The sequence below is a fragment of the Coregonus lavaretus genome (genome assembly GCF_964263955.1).
Source record: "Coregonus lavaretus genome assembly, chromosome: 24".
Lineage (NCBI taxonomy): Eukaryota > Metazoa > Chordata > Actinopteri > Salmoniformes > Salmonidae > Coregonus > Coregonus lavaretus.
Genome location: NC_140011.1, coordinates 6,871,289 through 6,898,683, shown reverse-complemented (window position 1 = coordinate 6,898,683; position 27,395 = coordinate 6,871,289). Strand labels below are relative to the sequence as shown.

General features: G+C 43.4%; 1 pseudogene across 1 annotated transcript in view; it reads left to right on the top strand.

The window, feature by feature from the left end:
- Nucleotides 1-260: 260 nt before the first annotated feature.
- The window catches only part of LOC311099580 (calcium/calmodulin-dependent protein kinase type II subunit beta-like), a 51,008-nt pseudogene continuing 23,873 nt past the window's right edge, over nucleotides 261-27,395 (top strand). Inside the window, exons 1-13 of the transcript XR_014615708.1 lie at nucleotides 261-322; nucleotides 2,178-2,272; nucleotides 6,604-6,663; nucleotides 6,916-6,970; nucleotides 8,967-9,032; nucleotides 10,440-10,511; nucleotides 14,977-15,079; nucleotides 20,498-20,581; nucleotides 20,709-20,803; nucleotides 21,030-21,152; nucleotides 21,236-21,319; nucleotides 21,519-21,561; nucleotides 24,993-25,064. The product of XR_014615708.1 is annotated as a calcium/calmodulin-dependent protein kinase type II subunit beta-like (transcript). The remainder of the gene's footprint in view (nucleotides 323-2,177; nucleotides 2,273-6,603; nucleotides 6,664-6,915; nucleotides 6,971-8,966; nucleotides 9,033-10,439; nucleotides 10,512-14,976; nucleotides 15,080-20,497; nucleotides 20,582-20,708; nucleotides 20,804-21,029; nucleotides 21,153-21,235; nucleotides 21,320-21,518; nucleotides 21,562-24,992; nucleotides 25,065-27,395) is intronic.

Genomic DNA, 27,395 nt, shown 5'->3' with positions numbered 1-27,395 from the left:
ATTTACAGCGCGCTCGATGGTGTAGTAGCGGCGTGAAAGGCGATTGAACGACACACTTTAGGAGAGCGAGAGAGTAGCACCACTGCCTCTCCTCCACTCGAATACATATCTGTAGATCCTAGTGCTCTCTGGTCAGAAAACGCATTACACCGCGGCATTTTTTTACATAGTATAACTAGGCTACTCAACGGATACATCCTATTTCAATTCACTTGAGGACGGGATTATTTCGGGCGCACAACCCCGCGAATAAACGGACCATGGCAGTGATTACCTGTACACGTTTTACGGACGATTTCCAACTATATGAAGAACTCGGAAAGTAGGGTTTGCTGTATTATTGCTTTACGTTATGGCACGGATGCGGAAACAACATAGCCTTCACTGTATCGTTCTTACCCTGTTATTCTATGGTTGCTTTGCATCGTTGCATGTCTGCAGGTGTGTGTGTGGGTTGTTCGAGCGGCGGAATGGGGGTCAGAGCTCATCTCTACTGATGATCTGTCACGTTCGCTGCCACACAGCCCTCTAAACAAAACGCACGCTGTCGCTCTGCTTTGAGGTGTAGCCCCGAGACGACCCGATTTAAACGTGAAGATAAAATATAGCCTACATTTGATCCGCTTGCTGCATGGTCTGTAACGGCAGTGATGGGGACTGGGGACACGCTGTAGCGATCTGGAGAGAGAGAGTGTGACAATTTGAGCTGTCAAAGAGCAGAGTGGGATGGGCTGTTTTGTAATTAGGGTCTTTAGAGCAATGGGAGACTGCTGAGGGGAGGACGGCTCATAATAATGGCTGGAACTGAGTAAATGGAATGGCATCAAACAAATGGAAACGTGGATAAGAGCATCTGCTAAATGACTAAAATGTAAATGTGAAAATGTGTTTGATACCAATCCACCTATTCTGCTCCAGCCTTTACCAAGAGCCTGTCCTCCCCAATTAAGGTGCCACCAACTCCTGAGAGAGAGAGAGAGAGAGAGTTAATGTGCCACAGCAAGATAGGCATGTCAGGCTGTGCGTGGGTGGGGCTGGGTAGGGGGAGGTTTTCTCCTCATTCTCAAACAGGAGGAGAAACATATTTTCTAGATCATAATGCATCTTTATGCAAACACAACTGTAGAGATTAGGAACCAAACACACATTTGCTGTATGTATTAACATGAAGTTTAGCCTACTACTATGAGTTCCACCAAGAGGTCTTGACCTTTAGGGCACAGCATGTAGTACACAGGGTCGCTGGTGTGTGTATGTGTGTGTTCTGGCCTGTGTTATAAGCCAGAGACAATAACCATGCTGTGGTAGAAGCAGTTGCCCAGTAGATAACAGGACCTTCATTACACTACAGTTCCTGTAAGGACAGCAGTTTGTCCCTTTTTGGTGTGTGTGTGTGTGTGTGTGTGTGTGTACTTGCGAGCATGTGTGGGTGTGCAATATATCTTTTTGTGTGTATCTCACATGTCATTCTCTGTCTTTCTCTACTGTCTCTGACTCGGAGCATTCCCAGTGGATACCCTTACACCCTCACCTGTCATAGCATCTACGAGTGTGTGTGTGAGAGACGTGGGGTCTAGTGTATGCCTGAGAGTGTGTGAGACACAGTGGACGGGTAAGAGTGTGTTATTGTGTAACGTCTATATATAGCTCAGAGAAACGACAGAGACGGTTACTGCTGTTTTTCCCTGCTGAGTTAGTTATGCAAGCACTCCCCAAAATATCAGCACTGCTACAGTACACACACACTCTCTCGCTCACTCTCGCTCTCTCGCTCACAAAAATGGACACACAGACACATGTGCATACACACACACACAAGCACACAAAGAGATATCCTTGAAAGACAGTTTTGTTGTTTTCTCTTGTCTTCTCATTTGCATATATCCTAAGCAGGATGTGCTGCTGTGCGGTGTGTCACATGTGTCACACTCAAATTACTCCATACAGGAGAAATGTCTTTACTCATGAATGGCAGGTGTGAAATGACAGGATACTAGGTGAAAGCAGTAGAGGGGTAGTGGACAAGGATATGCTTTCAACCTGTCCAGTTCTTTCAGATCAGTGGGAATGAAGGAAATGAGACAATGGACAGTAAAGGAATTGACTCTAGAATATTTAGATGCTGCCAGTGCTATATGATGTCTTAACACCTGTTTTTACCTTCCTTTGTTTCCCAGGGGAGCGTTTTCAGTGGTGCGCCGCTGTGTCAAACTCTGCACTGGCCAGGAGTACGCTGCCAAAATCATCAATACCAAAAAGCTCTCAGCCAGAGGTGAGACATACACCCTCCCACACACAACAACTGAGTGCCATCTGCACAGTGGGTAAACTGTGTGGTATCTGGTTAAATTAGAAACTCTAACGTTATCTTAGTCCTCATCCTTATGCAACGTGTGTATGAGAGAGAGAAGGAGGGATGGATGGAGAGAAAGAGAGAGAGAAAATGGGTACGTCTGCTCATCAGTGGCTGAGGCTAACAGGAGAAAGCAGAGGCGTTTGGCTGATTGTTCCTCCTCCTCACACTGCCTCTAAGTGTGTATGTGCATGCAAGCATGTGTCTCTGTGTGTGTGCGCGCTACTGCTGTCCCAGATCTGCAAGCGAACATTAGCATATTTTAGCTCATGCTTGATGAGAGAGAGAGAGAGAGAGAGAGAGAATATATATAGAGAGAGAGAACATGATATATATATATATATATATATATATATATATATATATCGAGAGAGAGAGAGAACATGATATATATATATAGTGAGAGAGAGAGAGAATGATATATATATATATATATAGAGAGAGAGAACATGATATATATATATATAGAGAGAGAGAACATGAGATATATACAGTGGGGGAAAAAAGTATTTAGTCAGCCACCAATTGTGCAAGTTCTCCCACTTAAAAAGATGAGACAGACAAAATGAGAAAAAAAAATCTAGAAAATCACATTGTAGGATTTTTAATGAATTTATTTGCAAATTATGGTGGAAAATAAGTATTTGGTCAATAACAAAAGTTTCTCAATACTTTGTTATATACCCTTTGTTGGCAATGACACAAGTCAAACGTTTTCTGTAAGTCTTCACAAGGTTTTCACACACTGTTGCTGGTATTTTGGCCCATTCCTCCATGCAGATCTCCTCTAGAGCAGTGATGTTTTGGGGCTGTCGCTGGGCAACACGGACTTTCAACTCCCATCAAAGATTTTCTATGGGGTTGAGATCTGGAGACTGGCTAGGCCACTCCAGGACCTTGAAATGCTTCTTACGAAGCCACTCCTTCGTTGCCCGGGCGGTGTGTTTGGGATCATTGTCATGCTGAAAGACCCAGCCACGTTTCATCTTCAATGCTCTTGCTGATGGAAGGAGGTTTTCACTCAAAATCTCACGATACATGGCCCCATTCATTCTTTCCTTTACACGGATCAGTCGTCCTGGTCCCTTTGCAGAAAAACAGCCCCAAAGCATGATGTCCACCCCCATGCTTCACAGTAGGTATGGTGTTCTTTGGATGCAACTCAGCATTCTTTGTCCTCCAAACACGACGAGTTGAGTTTTTACCAAAAAGTTCTATTTTGGTTTCATCTGACCATATGACATTCTCCCAATCCTCTTCTGGATCATCCAAATGCACTCTAGCAAACTTCAGACGGGCCTTGACATGTACTGGCTTAAGCAGGGGGACACGTCTGGCACTGCAGGATTTGAGTCCCTGGCGGCGTAGTGTGTTACTGATGGTAGGCTTTGTTACTTTGGTCCCAGCTCTCTGCAGGTCATTCACTAGGTCCCCCGTGTGGTTCTGGGATTTTTGCTCACCGTTCTTGTGATCATTTTGACCCCACGGGGTGAGATCTTGCGTGGAGCCCCAGATCGAGGGAGATTATCAGTGGTCTTGTATGTCTTCCATTTCCTAATAATTGCTCCCACAGTTGATTTCTTCAAACCAAGCTGCTTACCTATTGCAGATTCAGTCTTCCCAGCCTGGTGCAGGTCTACAATTTTGTTTCTGGTGTCCTTTGACAGCTCTTTGGTCTTGGCCATATTGGAGTTTGGAGTGTGACTGTTTGAAGTTGTGGACAGGTGTCTTTTATACTGATAACAAGTTCAAACAGGTGCCATTAATACAGGTAACAAGTGGAGGACAGAGGAGCCTCTTAAAGAATAAGTTACAGGTCTGTGAGAGCCAGAAATCTTGCTTGTTTGTAGGTGACCAAATACTTATTTTCCACCATAATTTGCAAATAAATTCATTAAAAATCCTACAATGTGATTTTCTGGATTTTCTTTCCTCAATTTGTCTGTCATAGTTGACGTGTACCTATGATGAAAATTACAGGCCTCTCTCATCTTTTTAAGTGGGAGAACTTGCACAATTGGTGGCTGACTAAATACTTTTTTCCCCCACTGTATAGAGAGAGAACATGATATATAGATATATATATAGAGAGAGAGAGAGCACATGATATAGACAGAAAGGAAGAGAGATGGCGAGAGAGGATAACCATTTCTACTGCCAACAGATATGGCACGATAACCACTGAAGCGCTTCATTTCGAGACAAAGGCTGCATCTCAATAGTCTACAGTTGCTACCTTCCCTCATCTCCTCTGCCATTTGCACTGATCTGAAAGAGCTGAACATCTAAAGGAGCTGGTCCTCCATATTCTATTCTTAGATCAGAGGATGGAAAGAACAGGAAAAGAGTAAGCAAGGAGAGGACACAAGGAAATGAGGACACACACACGACAGCATGCCCCCCCAGCCTGAGGGATCTAGTTCTTCATCTCTGATTTGGTCTGTTTTGTCACGAATCCAAAGCTGCTCCCTCCATGTCCTCAAAGAGAGGGTTCAGGCTGTGTGTATGTGCGTGCGTGCATGCCTGCATGCGTGCGTGTTTGTGTGTGCAGTCCCTGTAATAGTTGCTCAGCCCTGAGTACTGTATAACTCAGCATGATCTGTGGTGACAGCTTCCTGTCTGGACAGGAACAGGAAGTCCCAGAGGCCAGTCTCAGGATGTAAATAATACATATAATAGGATTTCAAAAATGAACAATGAACAGTTTCCTCGAGAAACCTGTAAGATATATACACACACACACACACACACATCCCTCACATGAGGCTACTGAACAACACCAAGCATGCTTTTCAAGTCAACAGTCTAAATTCCCCTGCTCTCCTCATCTCCTCTCCCTCTGAACTGACGTGAGAGAACAGGACAGCTGAATTTGCTTTCACGTCAGTGCAGAGGACAAATGAAGGAGAGGAGGCAAGAAGAGGAAGACATCTTAAACTATTTAGATGCACCTGGTTTTCAGCTGTTGCTAGCCAATAGGAGATATCTTATGAAGAGAGAGAGATAGATAGAGCCTGGGGTGTAGTCCCCTGTAGCTCAGTTGGCAGAGCATGGCGCTTGCAACGCCAGGGTTGTGGGTTCGTTTCCCACGGGGGGGCCAGTATCAAAATGTATGCACTCACTAACTGTAAGTCGCTCTGGATAAGAGCGTTTGCTAAATGACTAAAATGTAAAATGTGTATTCAGTGAGGTGAAACGTTCACAATGTTGCAGATATGTTGCAAATGATATGTTGCAAATGTAATAAAAAGAGCTGACGACATTCCCTAATCTGCATGTACATATTATGTTCTATATAACACATTTCTTTCTAAACATTACGTAACATTGCGCCCTCTTGAACAAACCTCTGGTATAACTGGGCTGAGCTGAACTGGCTGTTATACAGGATATAAGGCTGGGTTGTACTATATTGTACAGCGCTATAGTACCCATTACTATGTTTGCAGTGGGACTCCCTGACAGTGTTACCAGACACAGCAGATCACTGGCACCCACCATGTACAACAATGTTCTACTTTTAATAGGTCAGATACTGCAGAGCTCTGTGCTGCAGGAGCCTGGAGGAGGACACCTTGGACTAGAGGGGAAAACACAGGCTAGAAGCTGTGTTTCTCAACCTTTTGTGTAAAAAAAGTTTAAGTTGAGATGTGTCGAAGTGCTAAGTGCTGGTCTAGTGGTAGTGCTTCCGCCCCCGGACCACACTTTGCCCCTGGAGGCATGGGTTCAAACCCAGCCTGCGCAACTTTCCATTCTATGTCCCTCTCCTCTATCTCCTGATCTCTGACACAACCTAACATCTAGGATATGTATGGGTTATTTACATACAAAGACCAACACTTCCCTCTGGGGAAAAAGTTGGTTGTGTGTGTCAACATAGATTCCTTTTTATTTCAACTGAAATATCTCTCCATTGCTCTCTATTCTGTATCTCTCCTCTCGTCTCCTTTGTTCTACTCCTCCCCCTCTCCCTCCATCCCTTATTAATCCCACCATCATCTGACTGTGGTAATGGGAGTTAATATGGGGCAAATGCAACTCTCAGGGTATCTACTGTATGCACAACACTGTGTGTGTGTGCCCATACTTATATTGATGGGGACTTCATATTCCACAATGTTGCTCGCCTCCTGTTGAATACACTTACAGCAAACATTTGATATCCTTCTCTTGTGATAATATGAAAGATAATATTGTATCATATTATGATATGATTGTACCAAGATTATATCTCCATCTTCTCTCCTCAGATCACCAGAAGCTGGAACGAGAAGCCAGGATCTGCAGATTGCTCAAACACTCCAATATCGGTCAGTACTTTGTAGCTCTCTGTCTGCTGCTGCACAGGAATAGAATAGAGAATGCTTTCTGCTGACGTTCTCAACCCATCTCTCTTTTCTCCCTCCTCTTCTCTCTCTCTACCCCCCCCCCCCCCCCCCTCACCTTCCTCTCTCTCCCTCGGTTCTCCCTACCCACCCTACTCTCTCTCTCTCTCTCTCTCTCTCTCTCTCTCTCTCTCTCTCTCTCTCTCTCTCTCTCTCTCTCTCTCTCTCTCTCTCTAGTTCGTCTCCATGACAGTATATCAGAGGAGGGCTTCCACTACCTTCTGTTTGACCTGTGAGTGGCAGCGCTCACATCCCTCTCTCTATATTTGATCCCTCCCTCCTCCTTCTATCTTTCCTCTCTCCGTTCTCTTTCCCTTCCTTCTTATCTCCCTCTCCTCTTCCTTCTTCCTCATCTCTTCTTCTCGCTCCTCTTTTTCTGTCCTTCTCTCCCCGTTTCCAAGGAGATGTCCCCCAATTACGTAACCATCCCCCTTTGCACACACTCAGTACGATCTTCAGCCTTGCACACACACACTCAAGCACACATACACACACACTGCCCCGCAGTGAGCCTGTCTCCATGGCAACCCAGCCAGAGAGATTCCTGCAGAGCAGAGGGTTTCCCCCTAATGAGGACATCCCCCTCCGGTGTGTGTGTGTGTGTGTGTGCATACATGTTTGGTTGTGTGTGTGCTTGCGTACATTTGTGCATGTCACTATATGTGTGTGTGTCCTTACAAAAAATTAAATAAAAAAAATCAGCTGGAAAAACATATGTAAGAAAAAGCATGTGGTTTTAAGACACATGTATGAACACACATGTATGAACAAATCACATGTGAAAAATGTCAAGTGTTTTTCAGACACATGTGAAGTTTCACATGGATCTTTCAAGTACATTTTTCACATGAACACAAGATAGTGGTTTCCCAACATTTCACATGTGATATTCTAAGTTTAACGTGTGCTTTTGTAACCGGCAGGATTAGAACCCAGGTCTCCCACGGGAGAAGCCAATGTCTTGACCATTAGAGGGCCAAGAGGGCCGACACTGAGTTTCTGTTCTATTGACTGTTCAATTCAAAATAGGGCTGTCAAACAAACAAAATGTAATCGAGTTAACTTGAGTTAACTGACTAACTCTGACAGCCCTAATTCAAAATCATATCTTTGTTGAAAAGTATCTGTTTACATTCATTCCAAAAGCAAACACATTCACACATTTTCAAATATGTTAAAATCCCTTTTAAGCCTGTGTATTAAATGTAACAAAAAACAATGGACAGCTAACAAAAACAGAAGCTAAAAATAGCTAGCTAGGACGAAATGGAAGGCTAGCTATCACCTATCACTAAGCTAGCTCTAAGCTAGCTAGCAGTTAGCAATTAGCATTCGACCATTAGTTTCGCATTTCACAAAAAGTAACCTTCTAAAATACATATAATTAGCATGATTCATGTGTACACATGTAAATACACTCAATAGGAGCCATTGTTTGTAAAAATAAAACCATTTTAAGAGACAAAAGAAATCATCCCAAACGCCATCTTGTTCTCATTGACTTGCATACAAAAGGGAGCAGCTAGCTAGCTACTTAGCTTGGCTACAGTCATGTAAATGTGTGTAAAAAAAAAAAAAAAAAAAGGTAAAAATCTCACTTGTTTTTCACTCGGTCAAAACAATTAAAATATACATCAAAATGAACAGAGAACTCAACACAGTTTAGTTAAACATGTTATCTATAGATTTTGAAAAAACATAACGATGCATACAAACCAGAAAACAGGATTTAAAAAAAAGGAGACACAGAGAGCTAGCTTCTGTTCTTTTCACTGGGCTTCTTCCAACGGTCACGGACCAACGTACGAAGAAAAGAGGCGCATGTCTGCAGTAGTAACAGAGAGAGAGAGAGATGCCTCTCCCTAATGGTAGCGTGAAGTATACATGTATATCAATGCAACACCATGGAGGACTACAATAATAATGGAGCGGATGGCTCAGAAATAATTATTTTTAACGCACTTGAATTATTACACGTGAAACTGCAAATGTGATTTTCACATATTCATGTTTTTCAAATGTGAACTTGCAATTCAATTGTGAGGTGAACATGTAATTCTCTGCACATGTGAAAAAAGGGTGTTAACGCATGAAATTTAAGCTCAACATGTGAAAACAGCCATTTCACATGTGAAAATGCGATTTTCACATGTGAAACTGCATTGCCACGTTTTTTTTTTTGTACGGTTGTGTGCGTGTGTGTGTAAACTAGTCTCTTTGTGTTGTAGAGTGACAGGTGGAGAGCTGTTTGAGGACATTGTGGCCAGAGAGTACTACAGTGAAGCAGATGCCAGGTAAACACCTTTTTACACAGTTCACCCTCTTCCATCTATTCATCAGCTTGTTTCTCATGTGCTCTCTCTCTCTCTCTCTCTCTCTCTCTCTCTCTCTCTCTCTCTCTCTCTCTCTCTCTCTCTCTCTCTCTCTCTCCCTCTGTCCCTGTTCACTCTCTCTCTCTCTCTCTCTCTCTCTCTCTCTCTCTCTCTCTCTCTCTCTCTCTCTCTCTCTCTCTCCCTCTTCTCTCTTCCCTCTGTCTGTTTCTCTCTCTCTTCTCTCTCTCTATCTCTCTCTCTCTCTCTCTCTCTCTCTCTCTCTCTCTCTCTCTCTCTCTCTCTCTCTCTCTCTCTCTCTCTCTCTCTCTCTCTCTTTCTCTTACTCTTACTCTTAACTTTCTCTCTCTCCTGTTCAATGTTACTCTCAGCTTGCACACACACAGACACAGACAGACACACACACAGACAGACACACAGCCTTGCCCCTCAGGAGGGAGACTTAAATCAATTTGACAGTGGAGGCGTTGTGTGGGGGTGGAGAGAGAGAGAGAGAAAGGGAAGGAGGACAGAGTGAGGAGAGGTGAGTTAGAAAATAGCAAGGATAGAGGGAGTATGAGGGGTAGAGGAATTGAGAAAAGATTGCAAGTGCACATACATATTTCATGGTGTGTGTGAAATTTGCTACATTGCCCTACCCTGAGTGTGTGTGTGTTCAGATTTTTGCCGCATGCATGTGTTATCTGTCCGTCTGTCTGCCTATCCAAGACTGGTTGTATGTTGCTCGTGGTAACAAAAGATAGTGAAAGTCAGAGAGAAAAGAGAGTTAGAGGGAAAGTATTTCTCAGTCAAAGAGACTGGGAGTAAGTCCACCCACTTTTGAAATTATAATTGTTATAATTTGGTGAAGTATATTTTCTATTTTGTGCTTTGATACTTGTGCAGTTTTTAAATAAATAAGCCTGAGAAAGTCACCAAGTTAGACAGCCTCTCCTACACAAACACACACTGTCACGTCTCTCTCTCTCTCTCTCACACACACACACACACACACTGTGACAGGTTACACTATTCTCCAGTCAATGTGGAGTGTTTTAGGTGTGCTGATATTTAAGAGCATCCACTCCTTTGTAGTCCAGTGATAACACAGAATATCACACAGGACAGAAAGACACAGGGGTGGACTTGAGCGGGGGTGTATAGACATTTTAATGCACTTTCACTGTACAAGTGTGCGTGTGTCAAATACCTTCAAATACTTGAAAGTTGAGGGGCGCTTGATTTAGCTTGGAGTTTGCATTTTTGGGACTAAAATAGAATAGAACATCATTTGTCTTGCACAATTTAAAAGCACTGCAATACACCACACAGAAACAGATCAGATGCAGTACACTGTAGAGACTAACTGACTCCCCTGGTGTTGTTATACAGTCACTGCATCCAGCAGATCCTGGAGGCCGTGCTACACTGTCACCAGTCAGGCGTGGTACACAGAGACCTCAGGTGAGTTACTGTTTCTTTTAATCACTTTGGCACTATTTTCACAAGTATGTTGTGAATTTTTAAACGATTTGTATAAAACTCCAAACTGGTAACACTAGTAACGCAGCCAGTCTTACATTCAACACCTTTCATTGTGTATTCATTTTGTTTTTTGACATCTTTCACCACACAACCATTGATCCAAAATATAAGTTTACTGTGAAATGTAATCATCAAAACACAACATATTGATATCTTCTCAATTTAGATATTTTAACAATGTAAGATACATGTTTAATAATTGCCCTGTAGTATGCTACAGTACTGTAAAGTACAGTACATTCCACTGTTTTCACATTAGGCAATACACTTGCACTACTCATTAAAATTGACTGAACACCACATTTCCATCATTTCTATGTGATATCAAAGGTGTGATCACTGAAGACATCGTTCACAATGTAATCAAATGAAATAAATTAAAGAAACAATGTTTAGCAGCACTAGTTTGCATCAAGCCTGTCTTGAGCATTTGGACATAGGTTCCCATCGAAATCGCAGTAAATATCCTCATTGTTCATACACCTGGGGAAAAAACCTTTTGGCATGGCGAATCCAAGCCTGACATACAGTGCATTCGGAAAGAATTCAGAACCCTTTACTTTTTCCACATTTTGTTACATTACAGCCTTATTCTAAAATGGATTCAAATCATTTTTTTCCTCATCAATCTACACACAATACCCCATAATGACAAAGCGAAAAAAGATTTCTAGAAATGTTTGCACATTTAAAAATAAATAAATACTTTATTTACATAGGTATTCAGACCCTTTGCTATGAGACTCGAAATTGAGCTCAGGTGCATCCTGTTTCCATTGATCATCCTTGAGATGTTTCTACAACTTGATTGGAGTCCACCTGTGGTAAATTAAATTGATTGCACATGATTTGGAAAGGCACACACCTGTCTATATAAGGTCCCACAGTTGACAGTGCATGTCAGAGCAGAAACCAAGCCATGAGGTCGAAGGAATATTCCGTAGAGCTCCGAGACAGGATTGTGTCGAGGCACAGATCTGGGGAAGGGTACCAAAAAATGTCTGCAGCATTGAAGGTCCTCAAGAACACAGTGGCCTCCATCATTCTTAAATGGAAGAAGTTTGGGCAATCTGGGGAGAAGGGCCTTGGTCAGAGAGGTGACCAAGAACCCGATGTTCTGAGGAAACCAAGATTGAACTCTTTGCCCTGAATGCCAAGCTTCACGTCTGGAGGAAACCTGGCACCATCCCTACGGTGAAGCATGGTGGTGGCAGCATCATGCTGTGGGGATGTTTTTCAGCGGCAGGGACTGGGAGACTAGTCAGGATCGAGGGAAAGTTGAACCGAGCAAAGTACAGAGAGATCCTTGATGAAAACCTGCTCCAGAGCGCTCAGGAACTCAGACTGGGGAGAAGGTTCACCTTCTAAACGACCCTAAGCACACAGCCAAGACAACGCAGGAGTGGCTTCGGGAACAGTCTCTGAATGTCCTTGACTGGCCCAGCCAGAGCCCGGACTTGAACTTAATCGAACATCTCTGGAGAGACCTGAAAATAACTGTGCAGCGACGCTCCCAATCTAACCTGACAGAGCTTGAGAGGATCTGCAGAGAAGAATGGGAGAAACTCCCCAAATACAGGTGTGCCAAGCTTGTAGCGTCATACTCGAGGCTATAATCGCTGCCAAAGGTGCTTCAACAAAGTACTGAGTAAAGGGTCTGAATACTTATACCTACATTTGCAAACATTTATTTCTAAAAACCTGTTTTTGCTCTGTCATTATGTGGTTTTGTGTGTAGATTGAGGGTTGACAATCATACATCTTCCACCTGTATTGTAATCGTGTATTGTATTTTACAGTATTGTATTGTACTTATGTATTGTAGTGGTCCTGTAAGTGGCTCAGTTCATAAGCGCATGGCACTAGCAACCCCAGAGTTGTGGGTTCTATTCCCACTGGGGTCACATACCAAAATGTTGTTGTCACTTTGGATAAAAGTGTCTGCTACATAAATGCATGTATTACCATATTACAGTACTGTATTGGCCAATGCAATTTTAGTAATTTGTGTGTTGTTCTTAGTCAATTCAAGATGTCCTTAGAGTTTAGAATTTGAAACAACTGCCTTTTTGATTATCTGTTTTGAGGTTTGTACAAGGAGTTGTAAACATTTACCACGTACTTGTGAAAATTGCACCAAAGCGATAAAGAAAAACTGTAACTGTGTGTGAGAGTGTGTGTGTCTCTCTGTGTTTGTCGTGTGTGTGTGTGTATCTTGGTGTCTGCTGGACGGAAAGAGAGATACAGAGAGATACAGTGTGTGTATCTCTCTGTGTGTACAGATTTTACAGTTGAAGTCTGAAGTTTACATACACCTTAGCCAAATACATTTAAACTCAGTTTTTCACAATTCCTGACATTTAATCCTAGTAAAAAGTCCCTATCTTTGGTCAGTTAGGATCACCACTTTATTTTAAGAATGTGAAATGTCAGAATAAAAGCAGAGAGAATTATTTATTTCAGCTTTTATTTCTTTCATCACATTCCCAGTTGGTCAGAAGTTTACATACACTCAATTAATATTTGGTAGCATTGACTTTAAATTGTTTAACTTGGGTCAAACGCTTCGGGTAGCCTTCCATAAGCTTCCCACAATAAGTTGGGTGAATTTTGGTAAATTCCTTCTGACAGAGTTGGTGTAACTGAGTCAGGTTTGTAGGCCTCCTTGCTCGCACACGCTTTTTCAGTTCTGCCCACACATTTCTATAGGATTGAGGGCAGGGCTTTGTGATGGCCACTACAATACCTTGACTTTGTTGTCCTTAAGCCATTTTGCCACAACTTTGGAAGTATGCTTGGGGTCATTGTCCATTAGGAAGACCCATTTGCGACCAAGCTTTAACTTCCTGACTGATGTCTTGAGATGTTGCTTCAATATATCCACATAATTTTCCTTCCTCACGAAGTGCACCAGTCCCTCCTGCAGCAAAGCACCCCCACATCATGATGCTGCCACCCCGTGCTTCACGGTTGGGATGGTGTTCTTCGGTTTGCAAGCGACCCCCTTTTTCCTCCAAACATAATGATGGTCATTATGGCCAAACAGTTCTATTTTTGTTTCATCAGGCCAGAGGACATTTCTCCAAAAAGTACGATCTTTGTCCCCATGTGCAGTTGCAAACCGTAAGTCTGGCTTTTTTATGGCGGTTTTGGAGCAGTGGCTTCTTCCTTGCTGAGCAGCCTTTCAGGTTATGTCGATATAGGACTAGTTTTACTGTGGATATAGATAATTTTATACCTGTTTCCTCCAGTATCTTCACAAGGTCTTTTGCTGTTGTTCTGGGATTGATTTGCACTTTTCGCACCAAAGTACGTTCATCTCTAGGTGACAGAACGCGTCTCCTTCCTGAGCGGTATGACAGCTGCGTGGTCACATGGTGTTTATACTTGCATGCGATTGTTTGTACAGATGAACGTGGTACCTTCAGGCGTTTGGAAATTGCTCCCAAGGATGAACCAGACTTGTGGAGTTCCACAATTTATTTGGCTGATTTCTTTTGATTTTCCATTGATGTTAAGCAAAGAGGCACTGAGTTTGAAGGTAGGCCTTGAAATACATCCACAGGTACACCTCCAATTGACTCAAATTATGTCCATTAGCCTATCAGAAGCTTCTAAAGCCATGACATCATTTTCTGGAATTTTCCAAGCTGTTTAAAGGCACAGTCAGCTTAGTGTATGTAAACTTCTGACCCACTGGAATTGTGATACATGTATACATTATAAGTGAAATAATCTGTCTGTAAACAATTGTTGGAAAAATTACCTGTGTCATGCACAAAGTAGATGTCCTAACCGACTTGCCAAAACCTATAGTTTGTTAACAAGAAATTTGTGGCGTGGTTGAAAAACGAGTTTTAATGACTCAAACCTAAGTGAATGTAAACTTCCGACTTCAACTGTATACACACACACACACACACACACACACACACACACACACCCCTCCTCTTTCCCTCCTCTGCCCTGCATGCCACAAATCAATTACCGGTACTCTCAATAATCACCACATGCTGCAGTGGTTCACTAACTGTGTGTGTTTGTGTGTATGTGTGTGTGTGACTGTTAGCACTGGCTAATCACAGTAGCAGAACACAGCTGTTAACAGACAGATTGGTTCCTAATAAATAAACAAATACATGAAATAAATTAAAAACTGATACGTCTGTTAACGATGGGACCATCTGTGTGTGCGCGCGTATGTGCATGCTTGTGTGTGTGTCTCTGTGTATGTTTGTGTGTGTGTATGTGTAAGTGCGTTACTACTACATTATTTTAGGCCTAGCACCATGGAATAACATATTAGAATATATTTAATAGGATCTCTGTGCCCAGTACCCCATGGGAAGTGTTTGACTTCATGTCCCATCTGTCCCCTGTGTAGCCAGAGAACTTGCTGCTGGCCAGTAAGTGTAAGAACGCTGCAGTGAAGTTGGCTGACTTTGGACTGGCCATCGAGGTGCAGGGAGACCAACAGGCATGGTTCGGTACGTCCACACACACATTGTATTCATGCTTGAACGTGTGTGTGTGTGGGTGGGTGGGTGGGTGGTTGGCTGGGTGGGTGGGTGTCCCAGAGACTAGCTGTTCTCTTGTTAGAATATTTTTTCATATTCACATTTTAAACCTCAATTTATTTTTTATGAAAACCTGCTCCAGAGTGCTCATCAACCTTATCTTAAAGGTATACAGTGCATTCGCAAACTATTCAGAACCCTTCACTTTTTCCACTTTTTCCAAATGTTCTTACTTTACAGCCTTATTCTAAAATTGAGTAAATAAACATTTTCCGTCCTCAATCTACACACAATAGCCCATAATGACAAAGCGAAAAAAGGTTTTTAGATTTTTTTGCAAATGTATTAAAAATAAAAAAAATGTAAGTATTCAGACCATTTTCTATGAGACTCGAAATTGAGCTCAGGTGCGTCCTTTTCCATTGATCATCCTTAAGATGTTTCTACAACTTCATTGGAGTCCACCTGTGGTTAATTCAATTGATTGGACATGATTTGGAAAGGCACACACCTGTCTATATAAGGACCCTCAGTTGACAGTGCATGTCAGAGAAAAACCAAGCCATGAGGTCAAAGGAATTGTCCGTAGAGCTACGAGACAGGATTGTGTAGAGGCACAGATCTGAGGAAGGGTATCGAAACATATCTGCAGCATTGAAGGTCCCCAAGAACACAGTGGCCTCCATCATTCTTAAATGGAATAAGTGTGGAACCACCAAGACTCTTCCTAGAGCTGGCCGCCCGGCCAAACTGAGCAATCGGGGGAGAAGGGCCTTGGTCAGGGAGGTGACCAAGATCCCAATGATCACTGACAGAGCTTCAGAGTTCCTCTGTGGAGATGGGAGAACCTTCCAGAAGGACAACCATCTCTGCAGCACTCCACCAATCAGGCCTTTATGGTAGAGTGGCCAGACGGAACCATTCCTCAGTAAAAGGCACGACAGCCTGCTTGGAGTTTGCCAAATGACACCCAAAGGACTCTGACCATGAGAAACCAGATTCTCTGATCTGATTAAACTAAGATTGAACTCTTTTGCCTGAATGCCAAGCATCACGTCTGGAGGAGACCTGGCACCATCCCTACGGTGAAGCATGGTGGTGGCAGCATCATGCTGTGGGGATGTTTTTCAGCGGCAGGGACTGGGAGTCTGGTCAGGACTGAGGGAAAGATGAACAGAGCAAAGTACAGAGAGATCCTTGATGAAAACCTGCTCCAGAGCGCTCAGGACCTCGGACTGGGGTGAAGGTTCACCTTCCAACAGGACAACGACCCTAAGCACACAGCCAAGACAATGCAGGAGTGGCTTTGGGACAAGTCTCTGAATGTCCTTAAGTGGCCCAGCCAGAGCCCGGACTTGAACCCAATCGAACATCTCTGGAGAGACCTGAAAATATATATATTTTAATACATTTGCTAAAATCTCTAAAAACCTGTTTTTGCTTTGTCGTTATGAGGTATTGTGTGTAGATTGGTGAGGGGAAAAAACAATTAAATCCATGTTAGAATAAGGCTGTAATGTAACAAAATGTGGAAAAAGTCAAGTGGTCTAAATACTTTCCGAATGCATTGTAAATGCTTTGTTTTGCTTAGGTGAAAGTTGTTCCACTAAACTACACTGCTCAAAAAAATTAAGGGAACACTTAAACAACACATCCTAGATCTGAATGAATTAAATAATCTTATTAAATACTTTTTTCTTTACATAGTTGAATGTGCTGACGACAAAATCACACAAAAATTATCTAGGAGCATTCCGTTTAAAAATTAAATTGGCTTGAAAATCTATGGCAAGACTTGAAAATTGCTGTATAGCAATGGTCAACGGGATACCAAGGTCATATTTTTCCATATTCTGTTTCAGTTTAAGCATGGTTCAGATTCAATTAGATCTGTGGACCATACTTTTTTAATGGCTAGCTCAGAATATGAGCTTTCCAAAAGTTGTTATATACACTGCTCAAAAAAATTAAGGGAACACTTAAACAACACATCCTAGATCTGAATGAATGTAATAATCTTATTAAATACTTTTTTCTTTACATAGTTGAATGTGCTGACAACAAAATCACACAAAAATTATCAATGGAAATCAAATTTATCAACCCATGGAGGTCTGGATTTGGAGTCACCCTCAAAATTAAAGTGGAAAACCACACTACAGGCTGATCCAACTTTGATGTAATGTCCTTAAAACAAGTCAAAATGAGGCTCAGTAGTGTGTGTGGCCTCCACGTGCCTGTATGACCTCCCTACAACGCCTGGGCATGCTCCTGATGAGGTGGCGGATGGTCTCCTGAGGGATCTCCTCCCAGACCTGGACTAAAGCATCCTGGACAGTCTGTGGTGCAATGTGGCGTTGGTGGATGGAGCGAGACATGATGTCCCAGTTGTGCTCAATTGGATTCAGGTCTGGGGAACAGGCGGGCCAGTCCATAGCATCAATGCCTTCCTCTTGCAGGAACTGCTGACACACTCCAGCCACATGAGGTCTAGCATTGTCTTGCATTAGGAGGAACCCAGGGCCAACCGCACCAGCATATGGTCTCACAAGGGGTCTGAGGATCTCATCTCGGTGCCTAATGGCAGTCAGGCTACCTCTGGCGAGCACATGGAGGGCTGTGCGGCCCCCCAAAGAAATGCCACCCCACACCATGACTGACCCACCGCCAAACCGGTCATGCTGGAGGATGTTGCAGGCAGCAGAACATTCTCCACGGCGTCTCCAGACTCTGTCACGTCTGTCACGTGCTCAGTGTGAACCTGCTTTCATCTGTGAAGAGCACAGGGCGCCAGTGGCGAATTTGCCAATCTTGGTGTTCTCTGGCAAATGCCAAACGTCCTGCACGGTGTTGGGCTGTAAGCACAACCCCCACCTGTGGACGTCGGGCCCTCATACCACCCTCATGGAGTCTGTTTCTGACCATTTGAGCAGACACATGCACATTTGTGGCCTGCTGGAGGTCATTTTGCAGGGCTCTGGTAGTGCTCCTCCTGCTCCTCCTTGCGCAAAGGCGGAGGTAGCAGTCCTGCTGCTGGGTTGTTGCCCTCCTACGGCCTCCTCCACGTCTCCTGATGTACTGGCCTGTCTCCTGGTAGCGCCTCCATGCTCTGGATACTACGCTGACAGACACAGCAAACCTTCTTGCCACAGCTCGCATTGATGTGCCATCCTGGATGAGCTGCACTACCTGAGCCACTTGTGTGGGTTGTAGACTCCGTCTCATGCTACCACTAGAGTGAAAGCACCGCCAGCATTCAAAAGTGACCAAAACATCAGCCAGGAAGCATAGGAACTGAGAAGTGGTCTGTGGTCACCACCAGCAGAACCACTTCTTTATTGGGGGTGTCTTGCTAATTGCCTATAATTTCCACCTGTTGTCTATTCCATTTGCACAACAGCATGTGAAATCTATTGTCAATCAGTGTTGCTTCCTAAGTGGACAGTTTGATTTCACAGAAGTGTGATTGACTTGGAGTTACATTGTGTTGTTTAAGTGGGTAGGGCTTCCATGGATGGGGCTTCCATGGATGGTTATAAAGTTGATCGTGTTCAGGGCACGCTCAGCATCGGTTGGGTTAATTATAACATATTTGACATAACCGTATACGAGTGAACAAAGGATTATTTTGTTCCGATCGACCCGGATGGAGCAGTTGTGGTTGGTGCCATTTAAGATGATAGCTTTAAGCCACTACATGATACTCTCATTTTCCCTATACCCATCATGAGGTTGCTACAACCTAGCCTATGAATAAACGTTTACAAATATAGCTAGCTAGCTCTCTCTCTCTCTTGCTTCTCCTTCTTCATTTATAAATAAATAAATTTGATCAAATCTATTGTCTTTCTCTCTCTTTGAGTCAACTACTCACCACATTTTATGTACTGCAGTGCTAGCTACCTGTAGATTATGCTTTCAGTATTAGATTAATTCTCTGATCCTTTGATTGGGTGGACAACGTCAGTTCATGCTGCAAGAGCTCTGATAGGTTGGAGGACGTCCTCCGGAAGTTGTCATAATTACTGTGTAAGTCTGTGAAAGGGGGTGAGAACCATGAGCCTACTAGGTTTTGTATTGAAGTCAGTGTACCCAGAGGAGGACGGAAACTAGCTGTCCTCCAGCTACACCATTGTGCTACACTACAGAGTGCTGTTGAGGCAACTGTAGACCTTCATTGCAAAACAGTGTGTTTTAATTAATTATTTGGTGATGTGAATATATTTTAGTATAGTTTTATCTAAAAAGGATAACTTTCTTTATGTTTCACTATTTTTATTTTTATTAAATTCACTGAGGAGGATGGTCCTCCCCTTCCTCCTCTGAGGAGCCTCCACTGGGATGGAGTGTATATCCCCGATAGGCCTGAACTTGTAAAATAAGACAGCGCTAGTGACCTCTTGGTGGAGATCACCAACATACAGGGAGACCCTGGGGTTTCTGGGCCCGCTGGGAGCCATGTATGACGGAGCATACATTCTTGTGGTGTTCACGTTGGTTTGTTTGCAAGTCCTTCTTTTTTTTCTTTACAAATCTTGTAAAGTTTATGTTTTAGCTGCTGATCGATGGTTGCTCAAGAGAACAGAATGACAGGAGGATGATAGAATGTCAGGTGTTGGAACCCCTGGAACCCCTAGATCTCCTGGATCCCCTAGATCTCCTGGAACCCCTGGATCCCCTGGAACCCCTAGAACTCCTGGAACCCCTGTAACCCCTAGAACCCCTAGATCTCCTGGAACTCCTGGAACTCCTGGAACCCCTGGAACCCCTAGAACCCCTAGAACCCCTAGAACTCCTGGAACCCCTAGTCCCCTGGAACTCCTGGAACCCCTAGATCCCCTGGAACCCCTAGAACTCCTGGATCCCCTGGAACTCCTGGAACTCCTGGAACCCCTAGAACCCCTGGAACTCCTGGAACCCCTGGAACTCCTGGAACCCCCTCATTTGTTATGTCATAGGTCATGTTAGATCAAATAGAATCTATCCAATTACAATACTTTCTTTATTGCATCATAGTCAGTTAGACAACATGATTTACATTGCAAATACAAAATATAAAAAGAAAGAAATACACAAACACAGTAGGCCTAAGCTTACATATAAATAGCAAATAACCTGTCAAAAACTACCATTTGTACAGCAGGACTTCCCAGTTCAGCTTTCCATTCCAGTTAAATAAATGTATTTCAGTTTAAAATTACATTGTTGATTATGGTATTTGGTTACGGTTTTCAACAAAATAAAAGACATACAGTGGAATCAGTTTCGTTGCGTTATTTGGTCTGCTCTGTTCGACTACCTCAATCATCATGTGATACATCATCCACAGCACACGACTAAAGTAAAATACAGCTTAATGACTCTGTGCGTGTCGGTGTGTGTGTGTAGGTTTTGCAGGTACCCCAGGCTACCTATCTCCAGAGGTACTGAGGAAGGAGGCCTATGGTAAACCTGTAGACATTTGGGCCTGTGGTGAGTACAGATCACTTTATTATCTCTCTGTCTTATCCCTCTCTCCATCTCTCTCTCACCCTCTCTCTTCAATATCTCCTGCCCCTCTCACCACTCAACGTGTGTGTGTGTGTGTGTTTATGTATAGGTGTGATCCTGTACATCCTGCTAGTGGGGTATCCTCCATTTTGGGATGAGGACCAACACAAACTCTACCAGCAAATCAAAGCAGGAGCCTATGACGTGAGTTTTACATACACACACACACACACACACACACACACTCACATGCAAGCGCACACTCACAAGCACACACACACTCTGTCACCTCTGTCTATCAATCTCTTTGACAAAAGGGAGGGTGTGTGTGTGTGTGTCTGTGTTTGTGTGTGTGTCTGTGTTTGTGTGTGCGTTTTTGCATATGTGTGTGTGTGTGTGTGTGTGTATGTGTATGTTTGTGTGTATGTAGTTTCCATCTCCAGAGTGGGACTCGGTGACTCCAGAAGCCAAGAACCTGATTAACCAGATGTTGACTATTAACCCTGCCAAGAGGATAACTGCCCAGGAGGCCCTCAAACACCCATGGGTCTCCGTAAGTACACACACACACACACACACACACACACTTTTCCTCTCTGTTTGACATTGTCTATCTCTCTCTCTATCTCTCTCCAGCAACGCTCCACGGTGGCGTCCATGATGCACAGACAGGAGACAGTGGAGTGCCTGAAGAAGTTCAACGCCAGGAGGAAACTCAAGGTCTGCTCTCTCTTAATAATCTCATAATCCACAGGAATAGCTTCACTTTAAACATATGAAAGCCTTCTCACTAACTTAGTAACCTACCACTCACCCAGTCTCTTTATTTCTCTATTCCTCTCTCTCTTCCCGTCTCGCTCTCTCTCTCCCCCCATCCCTCTTCCTCTCTCCCCATCCCTCTTCCTCTCTCTGTCCACAGGGAGCAGTCCTGACTGCTATGCTGGTGACGAGGAATTTCTCCGGTAAATGTGTGTGTCTTCATTAACACTTCCACGCATGCACAGCAGGTTGGCATTTATTGGGATGACTCGTGTACTGGAGGCATCTCTGCAGAGTGGTGACTAGCTGGCACAGCCACAAAGTCATACAATCTGATTCTAAACCTAACCTTAACCCCAACCACACTGCTAACCCTAATGCCTAACCCTAACCTTAAATTAAGTTTTCATGAATCTTTACAATATAGCCAATTTCTGCTTTGTAGCTCGCCAATCTAGCGGAAATCGCTCAGTTCTGCCTCCAGGGCAAGATTCATGACAATAAACGTCAAACTGCGCATGCATGCATGCATGCTACAGTCACACACACACCCACACAAACACCCTCTCTTTCTCATTATCACAAATTGAGTTTCACCTCCAATTTACTAAGTTTGACTACAATGGTAACCTGCATGGATCATTACATGTTGCTCTTCCACTTAGGGGTGTGAACTTTTAAACTTTAAAAAGTTTAAATGAAATAGGGATCTTTAAAGTGAATATTAAATGTTTCCCCACACAATTTAAATCACAGTGCAGTTATCACCAAACATGTTCTTTGCCGTGTTATAGCCTAACTAGACGATAGGCTATAAAGGCCTGGGGAAAGTTGTGCCATTTTAAATAAAACCAAAAAGGCGAACTTTAGGTTACTTTGGTGAATTTGCGAGGCATTGCAAGACAAGACATTGCGAGATACAGATTACCAAAACAAATGCGCACAGTTCTTTCTGCCTGCCCCCTCCTCTCTCTCCCTCACGTTGGCTCGCCTACTTTTTCTCTTTGCTAATGATACGCGTTCGTGTTCAGTCTTTGGTCTGTTGCGTGTAGAATATCCTAGCCTATTCATTGAAGATGGTTCCTGCTTTACTGAAGTTGCCAGACATTGCAAGATACAGCATTCCATTGCAAGGTACAGCTTTTGATTACCGATTGAACAGTTCTGAATCTGTCTGCCTAGTGGCCGACCTGCCTATACTCCTCTCTCCGTCCATCGCTAGCTCGCTATGCAAGTGTTCGTGTTCTTGGAAGTACAGCAACTAATCAGTGTCCTCCGTTCCAAAAACACTGAATCTTAGGAGTCGATGAGTCACTCAGAAATGGGAGTTGACACCTGGAGTCGATGTGCAAGAAGTCGGGGAATCTATTATTTTGGAGTCGACTCTCCACCACTACGTCATTGTCGTTAACAGTTGGAAAAAAGACAGAGAAAGGCAAATGACAGCAGTGAAGTCCTACATGGCAATACTTTAAGAAGTTAAATGAGAAGGTGGTGGAATTGAAGTACAGTAATGGTAGTACAGGTGCAATTCTTAACTATCTGAAAGGGACGCACCGTGAGACCCAAACAAATCCTGGCAGCAGCGCAGGCCCCCAACAACAGACATTAGACAAGTTCACACGAAAGCCTACTTTATGACTGTCGTAAATAGAAGTTAATTGAGCGCAATAGCAATTGTGGAATTTTAGGAATGTTTATTTTCGCTTTAACAGAAAACCTATGGCCGTTTAAACTTTAAAGGGATAGTTCACCCAAATTACAAAATTACATAGTGGTTTCCTTACCCTGTAAGCAGTCTATGGAAAAGGTATGACAGCAATCCATGTTTTGGTTTAGTTTCCCAGGCACTGTTTCCAAATGCTAACATTTTAGCATTTGTGGCACAAATGCAATTCAACTCATGGAACGGATATTAGCATGTTTTACGCATTATGTCGAAATAATCCGAAAGTATCTAAAATTGATTGTGAAGCTCACCAAAGTCACTTATAGATTATTTGACCATGATGTGCGAGAAATGCTAATATCAGTCCCATGACTTGAGTGGGATTTGTTCCACAAATATAAAACGTTAGCATTTAGAAACAAATCAAATTTGTGGTGTGGACTAACAGTGAAATGCTTACTTACCGGCCCTTCCCAACAATGCAGAGAGAAAGAAAATAGAGAAATATTAGAAAAGTAAAACACGTAATAATAGATACACAATGAGTAACGATAACTTGGCTACTATATACAAAAGGGTACCAGTACCGAGTCAATGTGCAAGGGTATGAGGTAATTGAGGTATGTGGACACAACTTCAAATTAGTGGATTCGGCTCGCCACCATTGGACTCTGGAGCAGTGTAAACACGTTCTCTAGAGAGATGAATCACACTTCACAATCTGGCAGTCCGACGAACGAATCTGGGTTTGGCGGATGCCAGGAGAACGCTACCTGCCCAAATGCATAGTGCCAACTGTAAAGTTTGGTGGAGGAGGAATAATGGTCTGGGGCTGTTTTTCATGCTTCGTCTAGGCCCCTTAGTTCCAGTGAAGGGAAATCTTAATGCTATAGTATTCAATGACATTCTAGATGATTCTTTGCTTCCATCTTTGTGGCAAGGCCCTTTCCTGTTTCAGCATGACAATGCCCCCATGCACAAAGCGAGGTCCATACAGAAATCGTTTGTCGAGATCGGTGTGGAAGAACTTGACCGGCCTGCACAGAGCCCTGACCTCAACCCCAATGAACACCTTTGGGATGAATTGGAACGCCGACTGCGAGCCAGGCCTAATCGCCCAACATCAGTGCCCGACTTCACTAATGCTCTTGTGGCTGAATGGAAGCAAGTTCCAGCAGTAATGTTCCAATATCTAGTGAAAAGCCTTCCTAGAAGAGTGGAATGAGATGTTCATATACTGTTTGCCATATAGTGTAGATATGTACATATAACTAGGAATAAAGTGACATATAGTAAACAGTAGCAGCAACGTATGTGATGAGTCAAAAAAGTTAGTGCAAAAAGGTTGAATGCAGATAGTCTGGGTAGCTATTTGGTTAACTATTTAACTAACTATTTAGCAGTCTTATGGCTTGGGGGTAGAAGCTGTTCAAGGTCCTGTTGGTTCTAGACTTCAAGTCAGAGAACAGTCTCTGACTTGAAGAGAGGAGTGCCAGCCACTGCCAGGGAAAGTAAACCAAAGCATGGATTTCTGTCATACCTTGTACATAGACTGTTTACAGGGTAAGGAAACCTATGTGTAATTTGGTTGAACTATCCCTATAAGAAATGTTTTCCATTTGTCACTTCCTCTGCACTCACACTGTGTTTGCCGACCCAGGTAAGAGGGGAGTGAGACTTGTGACTCGACTCTTGGCCCTTATTCATTAAGTGTCTCAGAGTAGGAGTGCTGATCTGATATCCGTTTTGCCTTTTAGATTATAATGAATGGACAGGGGGGGACCTGATCCTAGATCAGCACTCCTACTCTGAGACGCTTGACTTACCTTGGACCTAATGTGACTTCAATCTGTCCTCCTCTTCACACTAACACACTCCTCTCTTCTCCTCCCTCGCTCCTTTCCCCTTTTCTGTTATTTGCTTTCACTTGCTCTCTGTCTTCCTCTATTTCTATCTCTGCATCAGTTGGTAGACAGTCTACATCTCCTGCATCAATCACTACTGTGTCTGAAACTACCGCTGGGATAGTGGAGCAAGGTATCCTCTTCCTCTCCTCCCTCCACCACTCGCTTCTATACCTCCTCCTCCACATTTATACCTTTTCTCCTCTCTTCTTCTTCGCTCCTCTCCCTCACACTCCCTTCCTCATCCTACCCTTTTGCACTTCTCGTGTTCTTCCTCTCCTCCACTGCCTCGCTATCATCCCTCCCCTCTAATGAATAAGGCATGTCCATCTCCACATCCTCCCTCCCTCCCTCCCACCCACCCACTCTCCCACTCTCCCACTCACCCACCCGCTCTCTACCTCCCTCCCTCCCACCCACCCACTCTCCCACTCACCCACCCACCCACCCACCCACCCACTCTCTACCTCCCTCCCTCACACCCAGCCACTCTCTCTCAACCTCCCTCCCTCCCACCCACCCACCCACCCACTCTCCCACTCTCCCACTCTCCCACCCACTCTCTCCCTCCCACCCACCCACCCACCCACTCTCCCACTCACTCACCCACCCACTCTCTACCTCCCTCCCTCACACCCAGCCACTCTCTCTCTACCATGCTTTAGTCTTTTGTATCTTTGGAGTCGTTTTCTGTCTTTCTTTTTCTGCCTTTTGTTCCCTCCCTCATGAGCAGTGGGTTAGGTGTATGAGGTGTGTTTGCTGTGTGTCATAAATACAGGTAACTGCCAAACTAAACTTTACGCTTGAGTAAATGACGGATACAAAGTATATTGAAAGCAGGTTCTTCCACACGTGTGGTTCCTGAGTTAATTAAGTAATTCACATCCCATCATGCTGAGGGTCATGTATAAAAATGCCCAGTTGCCCATTATTTTGGCTACCATGGTTAGAAGAAGAGATTGACTTTGAAAGAAGGGTGTCAAAGGAGCATAGGGGGTGTAAAGTCAGTCAGTATGTCAGTCACCAGATCTCAATCCAATTGAAAACTTATGGGAGATTCTGGGCCGGCACTTGAGACAACGTTTTCCACCATCATCAACAAAACACCAAATGATGGAATTTCTTGTGGAAGAATGGTGTCACATCCCTCCAATAGAGTTCCAGGCTTGTAGAATCTATGCCAAGGCACATGAAAGCGTTTCTGGCGGCTCGTGGTGACCCAACGCCCTATTAAAAAATCCTTTATATTTGTGTTTCCTTTATTTTGGCAGTTACCTGTGTGTGTGTGTATATATGTATATATATATATATATATATATATATATATATATATATATATATATATATATATACTACCAGTCAAAAGTTTGGACACACCTACTCATTTAAGGGTTTTTCTTTATTTTTACAATGTTCTACATTGTAGAATAATAAGACATCAACTATTGAATAACACATATGGAATTATGTAGTAACCAAAAAAGTGTTAAACAAATCTAAATATGTTTTATATTTGAGATTCTTCAAATAGCCACCCTTCGCCTTGATGACAGTTTTGCACACTCTTGGCATTCTCTCAACCAACTTCATGAGGTAGTCACCTGGAATGCATTTCAATTAACAGGTGTGCCTTGTTAAAAGTTAATTTGTGGAATTTCTTTCCTTCTTAATGCGTTTGAGCCAATCAGTTGTGTTGTGACAAGGTAGGGGGGTATACAGAAGATAGCCGTAGTTGGTAAAAGACCAGCTCAAATAAGCAACGAGAAACGACAGTCCATCAGTACTTTAAGACATGAAGGTCAGTCAATACGGGACATTTAAAAAACTTTTTTTTCTTCAAGTGCGGTCGCAAAAACCATCAAGCGCTATGATGAAACTGGCTCTCATGAGGACCGCCACAGGAATGGAAGACCCAGAGTTACCTCTGCTGCAGAGGATAAGTTAATTAGAGTTACCAGCCTCAGAAATTGCAGCCCAAATATATGCTTCACAAAGTTAGTCACAGACACATCTCAACATCAACTGTTCAGAGGGGACTGTGTGAATAATAATAATAATAATAATATGCCATTTAGCAGACGCTTTTATCCAAAGCATGCATACATTTTTTGTGTATGGGTGGTCCCGGTGAATCAGGCCTTCATGGTCGAATTGCTGCAAAGAAACCAGTAGTAAAGGACACCAATAATAAGAAGAGGCCTGCTTGGGCCAAGAAACATGAGCAATGGGCATTAGACCGGTGGAAATTTGTCCTTTGGTCTGGAGTCCAAATTTGAGATTTTTGGTTCCAACCGCCGTGTCTTTGTGGGACGCGGTGTGGGTGAACGGATGATCTCCGCATGTGTAGTTCCCACTGTAAAGCATGGAGGAGGAGGTGTTATGGTGTGGGGGTGCTTTGCTGGTGACACTGTCTGTGATTTATTTAGAATTTAAGGCACACTTAACCAGCATGGCTACCACAGCA